Source organism: Sinocyclocheilus anshuiensis, unplaced genomic scaffold, assembly GCF_001515605.1.
Source record: "Sinocyclocheilus anshuiensis isolate Anshui unplaced genomic scaffold, SAMN03320099.WGS_v1.1 scaffold6338, whole genome shotgun sequence".
Taxonomy (NCBI): domain Eukaryota; kingdom Metazoa; phylum Chordata; class Actinopteri; order Cypriniformes; family Cyprinidae; genus Sinocyclocheilus; species Sinocyclocheilus anshuiensis.
In genome coordinates, this window is record NW_015542869.1 from 1 (window position 1) to 6027 (window position 6027).

The window sequence follows — 6027 nt, forward strand, 5'->3', positions numbered from 1 at the left end:
CGGTCGCCCTCTCCATGAGAAAGCCTCCGTCTTTTGGACAGGGGCAAAAAGGGAGTCCGAAGAGCTTGCGGCTCAAGAACGTAGACTCGGCGGCCCCAGCGTTTGAACATCAGGCCGGCCACTTGCGAGTCGGAGGGGGTTGAGTTAGAGGGCTTTCCGGCCGCGGCGGGAGTATGTTTAACCCACGGCTTTGCAGAGGGTGGGTTACTCTGCCGTGGTGGGGGGGGTTTGTTGCTTACTCTGCCGTGGGGTGGTGGTTTGTTGCGGGGCCTTTCCTTGCTCTGATGGAAATTTCGTAACTTGAAGGCCTCGCCCTCCTTCTTGTCGTCGTAACGTTGCTGCATCAATCCGACGGCGGGACCAAAGAGAGCCCGGCTGGGCTTAACCGGAGCTCCCTCGATGCGCTTCTTCTCACTGTCGGGGAGGCCTGACAGGTTAAGCCAGAGGGCGCGCTCTCCCACCACAGAAAGCCATGGACACTGCATCACAAATGAGCCAACTGGGCACACGCGAGAATGCCAGCGCTTCTCCGGCTCTGGTGGGGACACTCGCGAGTTACGAGTCGGCCTGGCAGACTGTTTCGGCTCCCGAGTGGGTGATGCGAACTGTAATGCAGGGCTACAGACTGCAGTTTGTAATAAAACCCCCGCATTTCAACGGCGTTCTTTCCTCTCACACGGAGGAGAGCGCCGCTCACATTCTAAATGAGGAAATCTCTTCCCTTCTATTAAAGGGAGCGATTCAGGTGGTGCCCCCCAATCTGATAAATCAAGGATTTTATTCTCGTTATTTCCTGGTTCCAAAGAAGGACGGTTCTCTCCGCCCCATTTTGGACCTAAGAGTGTTGAACAAACATTTGAGAAAATACAATTTCAGAATGTTAACCCACGGCACTCCGACACGCGCCATAAAACAGAACGACTGGTTCACATCGGTCGATCTGAAAGATGCTTTTTTCCACATAAGCATTTATCCGCCACACAGGAAGTTTCTTCGTTTCGCCTATCAAGGCATATGTTACGAATTCACAGTCCTCCCGTTTGGGCTCGCCCTAAGCCCAAGGACTTTTTCTCTGTGTGTGGAGGCAGGCTTAGCTCCTCTGGGAATGTCAGGTTTGCGGATTTTGACGTACTTAGACGATTGGCTCATCATAGCCGAATCGAAGATGAAAGTATTGCAGGGCACCCATCGTGTGCTCACTCGCATCACATCTCTCGGGTTCAGGGTGAATTTGAACAAAAGCAACCTTACACCCAGTCAGAGTGTGATTTTCCTGGGCTTGGAGCTGAGCTCAGTCTCCATGCGAGCGCGTCTCTCTCAAGAGCGCGTTCGCTCTCTAATGAACTGTGTGTCACAGTTCAGAGAGGGAGCGAAAGTGCAATATCGCACATGTCTCAGACTGCAGGGTCTAATGGCTTCATCTATCCAGGTTTTGCCTCTGGGACTTCTGAGAATGAGGGCGTTCATGAAATGGGTTTCGTCACTACATTTCAGCCCGTTACGCGATCTCTGCCGCTCTGTAACAGCGACGCGCGCCTGCATGGCAGCTCTGCACCACTGGAGAAGCGCGGACTTTTAAGCACAGGGAACTCCTTTGGGGACGGTGATGTTGCGGAAAGTCGTGATGACAGATGCGTCCCTAACAGGCTGGGGTGCCACCCAGGAGGGCAGAACGGTGAATGGTTTGTGGCCGAGCAGACTACGTTCAGCGCACATAAATTATTTAGAGCTTATGACCATATGGAAAGCTCTGAATTATTTTCTGCCTCGCCTGCAGGGGCATCATGTGCTCGTACGCTGCGACAATACCACAGCGGTAGCATATATCAGTAGCCAGGGCGGTTTGCGCTCATCGAAACTTCACGCTCTAGCTCACAAGCTTTTAGTGTGGAGCAGGTGGTTTTTCCTGTCGTTATGGCGTGACTCATGTTCCAGGCATTCTGAACAGAGGCGCGGACCTTCTATCGAGGGGGAACCCACTCTGCGGAGATTGGCGCCTTCGCCCTCAGATAGTGGGCTTGATATGGATGAGATTCGGACAGGCAACCGTAGGTCTATTCGCCTCGCGCGAAAAACAGCCATTGTCCTATGTTCTTCTCGCTAAAGGACGTGGACGCACCTCTCGGGGTCGACGCACTGGCCCACCCATGGCCCAAAGTGCTGCTGTATGCTTTTCCTCTCCTGTGCCTGATAACTCCAACACTGGCCAGGGTGAACGAGAAGGGCCTGTCTCTCATCCTGATAGCACCCAGGTGGCCCAAAGCACTGTGGTTGGCAGAGATAATTCCTCTGTTATATGCCCAGCCATGGTGCCTCCCCCTCCGCACAGATCTATTATCTCAAGCGAACGGGGAGATTTATCACAGACAGGGTGGCTCTCTGGGCCTGGCCCGTGAGAGGACAAACTTAAATGCGCTAGGGCTTCCCCCGCGTGTGGTTGCTACTATACGGAATGCCAGGGCCATGTCTACTCGGTCCTTATATGGCTGTAAGTGGCAAGTGTTTGAAGGGTGGTGTGATGGGCGTCGTCTCACATCATATCAGTGCTCAGTTCCTGATATTTTGTGTTTTTCGCAAGACCTTATGGATAAAGGCAGGTCTTTTTCCACCATTAAGGTCTACCTGGCGGCTATTTCTGCTTGTCATGTGGGCTTTGAGGTGCTCAACGGTCGGGCAGCATCGTCTAATCCGCAGATTTATAAAGGGTGCCCGTTGTTCTTTGCCCGTTACCAGGAGAATGGTTCCTGAATGGGACCTCTCCACTCGCAAGACCTTATGGATAAAGGCAGGTCTTTTTCCACCATTAAGGTCTACCTGGCGGCTATTTCTGCTTGTCATGTGGGCTTTGAGGGCTCAACGGTCGGGCAGCATCCTCTAATCCGCAGATCTATGAAGGGTGCCCGTCGTTCTTTGCCCGTTACCAGGAGAACGGTTCCTGAATGGGACCTCTCCATAGTGCTGGAGGCTCTGTCTCAATCCCCTTTTGAGCCCCTGGGAAGTATTTCCCTGAAGCTGCTGTCCTTTAAGACAGCTTTGCTCTTGGCCTTGGCTTCAGCTAAACGTGTCAGTTAGCTTCATGCACTCTCGGTTCATTCCTCGTGCACCAAATTCTCTCTTAGTGGAGATAAGGTTTTTCTTAAGCCGAACCCGGCTTTTTTGCCTAAGTGCTTCCCTGCATTTACATCGGAGGTGTTGAAGCTGTCTGCTTTTCACCCTCCACCTTTTTCTTCCACTGAGGATCAGAGGCTGAATGCTCTGTGTCCAGTTCGTGCATTACAGACGTATATGACTAGGACCAGTGCTTTCCGGAGGAGCGACCAGCTCTTTATTTCATGGGCGGGGGTGCACAGGAGGAGTCCCATATCTAAGCAACGCCTTTCGCATTGGCTTATGGAAGCTATTGCTTTGGCATATGAATCGTTGGGTGTGCAGCCCCCAGGGAACATCAGAGCTCATTCCACGAGGAGCTTAGCCGCCTCTTGGGCCTTGTTCAGGGGAGTGTCGTTGCAGAACATCTGCTCTGCTGCCAGCTGGGCCTCTCCCCATCCGTTTGTGCGTTACTACCGACTGGATGTCATCAAAACTTCGGTAGCACATTCTGTTTTAGGGGTGGGGCCTTCATAGCTCCTTGTTACCTTCCTCTCTTCCTTCCCATTTAAACATTGTAGTAAAGGAACGAAGGGTGAGTGGGCCGTCGGGCCACGCACATTCGTGTCACCAAGCATGCATTTATTTTCCTGCCTGGATGTTTCATATGTGTTGCTGGATTTATTTACATGTGTGGGCCTCATACATGTTTCATGTCCTGCCTGTGCACAGCAGTCATGTGTGTGTGTGTCAGGATTGTCAGGTGCATGATTATGGGACGTGTCAGGCACCGCCCCCTTGGGGTGACCGTCCTTCTCTGGTTTACAGAACCTCACTGTGAGTGTATTGGGCAATCGGGGAGCTGTCCATGTCTCTCCCATAGGTGGATCTTGAACACGAGATGATGAAAGAGAGCAATAAGTTACTGTCGTAACCCCGGTTCTCTGAAACATCGAGTGGAGAGATCCACCAGCTTTGCCCCGCTTGCCGCACGAGAAGCGAATATACTTACTGGAGAATAGCGTCGCGTGCAGGCCTTATATGCTCTCAGGTAAGGGGGTGGGGCCTTACCTGGCATTGGCTGCGCGCTTCTGTCTGTCTAGCCAGACTTGGTGCAATTGGATGCTTCTGCAGAGGTCAGGTACGGATGCCCTTCCCATAGGTGGATCTCTCCACTCGATGTTTCAGAGAACCGGGGTTACGACAGTAACCTATTGTTATCACTGACACACAAGTTGGAAAACCTGTAATCACTGAAACAAAATTGAGCACACCTGTGATTTCCAACGCATGAACAACATGAAAAAAGTGTTTAAATAGCAAGCAGCCAACCAACGAATTAACTGTAATTGAACACCAGAACTTTCTGCTTTTTGTATTAAAGACTGTGGCTGCGTCCAAAGACTAAACAATGTTGCCTGAGGAGGATGCATTCCAAGGTTGGAAGGCATCAAGGCACATCCGAATCTAATGTCAGATTCACTTCCTGTCTCCTGAGATGCCCTCATCTGATCGATTTTTGAAGGCAGCATAGACGTATCCTTCACTGCCTTTGATATCCCACAATCCTGTGTGTTCAGTTCCATAAAAGTTGAGCTTAAAAATAAAGATGGTGTCTGAAAGTTGCATTTTGTGGAGTTTTTGTGTGATTCTGACCAACTTTTGATGTTACTTCTAGCGGGAAATCAGTATTATATTCCTTTGTTTAACAGTTCTATCTGATTATTAGATAGACTTCTATCCATATTAGACAGAACTGAACGACAACAGCGAACAAGAGGGAGATTGTGAGCGTGCTCCGGCGCTGCCGTTCTCAGCGCCGTCAAAATAAAAGTCTGCCGCGCCGTCAAAATAAAAGTCCCGCCTCGAACACATCGGCCAAACAGAAAAACGTATCGCCGATGCCGATATTTGAAAAACTACCACTAGTTTAAAGTTTGCCAAAGAACATCTAAATGATTCAGAGAAGGCTTGGGAGAAAGTGCTGTGGTCAGATGAAACCAAAATTGAGCTCTTTGGCATCAACTCGACTCGCCGTGTTTGGAGGGAGAGAAATGCTGACTATGACCCCAAGAACACCATCCCTGCACGGAGGTGGAGACATTATGCTTTAGAGCTGTTTTTCTGCTAAGGGTACAGGACGACTTCACCGCATTGAGGGGCAAATGGACGGGACAATGTACTGTAAAATCTTCTCAAGAAGAAGCACATTAAGGTCATGGAGTGGCCTAGCCAGTCTCCAGACCTCAATCCTATAGAAAATCTGTGGAGGGAGTTGAAACTTCGAGTTGCCAAACAACAGCCAAGAAACCTTAAAGGTCACATATTTTACACCTTTCTTGAGTTTTATTTTAAGTCTGGATGTCCTTAAGAATATGTATTTGCGGTATCAATATATTTTTACAGCTCCTCTCTCAGGAGCTCTGCTTAAAACAAGTCGATTTTGGCCTGTCTAATTAATATTCATGAGCCTCTCTTCTAATTGGCCTGTTGTTTTCTGAGTGATGCACGGCCAGGCCAACCACAGGTAACTAGAGTCAGCCGACGTCACAGCGCTAGCTGGAGGAAGCAAAACAAAGGGGAAACTGGAGGCGGCCCATTCAAACCAGTGCAGATTCGGCTACATAAGGAGCTTAAAGGTCCCCTGAAATGCTTAGAAACATGCAGCGTTACTCTGTGTTGACGTCATCTTAACTGAAACAGGAAGACAGGGCGGGACATATCAAGCAGCGCCGCCCCTTTTTAAAATAGCCAATAGTGTTCGATTATATCACAGCTTGGGCTAGAGCCGTTGAGAGCCGGTCAACTTTTTACGGAAGTCACAACGGTTGTGAAAAATCACAGCTACTTTATGCAGGCTGTGTTCATTTTACTGTGGACTGACTGTTTTGAAACTTATATGGTAGTTAAATAGCCCCTAGACCTCAGTTATCGTGAAAA

General features: G+C 49.8%; 1 pseudogene; it reads left to right on the forward strand.

The window, feature by feature from the left end:
* Positions 1-490: 490 nt before the first annotated feature.
* LOC107694626 (uncharacterized) lies at positions 491-3624 on the forward strand (annotated as a pseudogene).
* Positions 3625-6027: the final 2403 nt, after the last annotated feature.